This window comes from Myotis lucifugus, unplaced genomic scaffold (genome assembly GCF_000147115.1).
Source record: "Myotis lucifugus unplaced genomic scaffold, Myoluc2.0 scaffold_140, whole genome shotgun sequence".
NCBI lineage: Eukaryota > Metazoa > Chordata > Mammalia > Chiroptera > Vespertilionidae > Myotis > Myotis lucifugus.
The window spans coordinates 1,888,661-1,891,366 of NW_005871188.1; positions in this window are offsets into that span (position 1 = coordinate 1,888,661).

Genomic DNA, 2,706 nt, shown 5'->3' on the forward strand with positions numbered 1-2,706 from the left:
TATAAGAAATTATGAAGATTTTCAAAGTTAGGCTTTCTAAAGTAGAAAAATGCAATAGCACTAGAATGACAGTTAAATGGGTAGTAATTCTACAGACTGATTCAATTTGCAAGTTTCATTTTCCAAACTCAAGAAAATTTTATATAAAAGTTGTGTTGAAAACCAGAGTCAATCAATCGTAGAAATGTGGGCTATTTCCAGAAGAGAAAGGAGTGCAAAACTGAAATTCCCCTAACAGCACTCAAGGATTCCCTTTAGGACAAAACTAAGCTATTCTTCTGAGCATTGCAAATTTTAACATGTATAAGTCCTTGTTCCACCAGGCATTACAGACTCTAAAAGTATAAACATCAAGTCATTGAAGACAGTTGCAGTTTTAAAAATTGAAATTACACTTTTGCTGGGGTCTTACTGCATCTACTAGGGTTCAAGAATCTGGAGAAAGGGTTAATAAAGAGACTAGACATGAAATATAAATTTGGGAGGCATTTTGGGGGAGCCAGGGGAGGCTTAGCTTTAGTAACTAAGCTCTCTGAATCTCCACATCCAGGGCTTTTAATCCCCACATTTTGCCCTATAGCAAAGCAGATATACATATCAAAGGTAAGGTTTGGTAAACAAAGGATTATCAGGTTGGGGGAAATGCCTACAGCTATTCAGCAGCAAGTAACAACATGCAGATTTCTAGCCCTGCTGAAGCCCCAAGTTCCATCAACCTTTTGATGGACTTCTTGCATTTATGGCCTGCTGGAATTAGCCTCCAGCACACTTTATACCACTATTTCCCACCACATTTAACACTTCTGACATGTTTATGCAAACTTCAGTTTATCATAAATTTTGATGTGTTGAGTGATTAGTATGGTCTTGTCTAAGCTAATCATACATGATTTTAATGAGGCCAACTTTCTAGATTCCCTTAGGAGCCAACCCCAAGTAAAGTTGTTGCTCTTATGCAAATTGCCATTCACATTTCAAACCTATATCTAATTCCCTGTAGGAAGCTGAAAACTGATGAGAAATCTTACTAGGCAAGATGGTCAGTGGGAGAAGCAAAAACAAACAAAACAAAACAAAGGACCATAGTAGGAGATAGCCTAAGTCTTTGCTTCTTAGACTTTAATGCCTGTCTTTAGACTTTAATCACTTGGAGATTTTCTTAAAGTGCAAATTTTGTCTCAATAGGTCAGGGGTCAGGCCCCAAGATTCTTTATTTCTAACAAAGTGATGCTTTTGGACTTTTGCAACTCTTAGGACCTTCCATCCCTAGAGATAGACAGATTTTCAGAAAGCTAGGTCATTAGAGAGAGAAAAAATGCAAAGAGAGAAGCAAGGAGGAGCAAGGTGGGTCAAGGGAGGCCAGCATAGGTGGGATCATATGGGGTCTGGAGACTAGGTCAGGGACTTTGTTCTTTTCCCCACTTAAAGGAAAACTATTGAGGGATTTTGGAAATGATAGTAAGGTGTTTATATTTGCCTTTAAGCATTAACAGAGAAGTTGATAATGATCTTTATTCAGGAAAATAATGATATTATTTATGTTAAAATTGTATATTGTAAGAATAGGAACATTTTTATTTGATTTTCTATCTGAAAAGTATAAATTATATTTAACCTCCACTTGGGACTGGATTGGCAGCTAGGGGGAAAGCAAGTACATATATTTTGGTAGACTCATTGATTAATTATCCTGTGTCCTTATACTTTTTCTAGTGAAAGCCCAAAACACAAAGAGGAGAAAAACAACTATATATATATATATATATATATATATATATATATATATATATATATATTTATATTTATTTATTTTCACTGTAAACTCAGCAGAAGGGTGGAGTAAGCCATATAATGTGCATCAGTAGCTACAACATAACACAAGCTTCACTTAAATTTCCTGCCCTTCAATTTTGTGTAATTATTTCTTTACTCATTTTATTGCCTGACTATCATTACAAAACTCCATTTCACTGCTTCCAGTATAAGTAGTTTTCAACTTTAGTCATTTTAATAAGTGGGACATGATATCTTATTATAGTTTTCATTTGCATTTCCCAAAGGATGAATTATATTGAACATATTTTTTCTTTGACATCTGTATATCTTTAGTGAAGCATCTCTTAAACTCTTTTGCCCATTTTTCACTTGTTATATATTTAATTATTACTTAGTTTTGAGATTTCTCCATATATCTTACATGCAAAGTATTATCAGATATATGATTTGCAAATGTTTTCTCAATGCCTTGATCTTCTTTCCCTCCGACAAAACATCACACTGGTCCATTATGCTGACTGGTGCTAGTAAGCAAGAAGTACTAACTACTATAGACTTACTGATAGACATTGGCTTGCCAAGAAGTGAGAATTAAACTCAACACCAATTCAAGGGCCATTTTATCTCAGAGAAATTCTGGAGGTCCAGTTGTGTGGGTCAAATGGAGATAACCTTTGAGGATAAGTTCTTGCATGTGGTAAATACCTACTGGGCCCCTATGGATTTTGGAGGCAACATCATCCTCATTTAGGTGTATTATTCCATCCCATTTACCGAGTAATCAATTAAACTGCTAGTTTTAAGTGGGGCTCAGAGCAAGAGAAGGCTTTGCAACAAATATAGTACAAGCTTCTCTATGATCCAGCAGAAACAATGGTGTTTGAAATAGAAGCAGATTGGAATGCTGTTTGGAACCTTTTATCAGGCTTC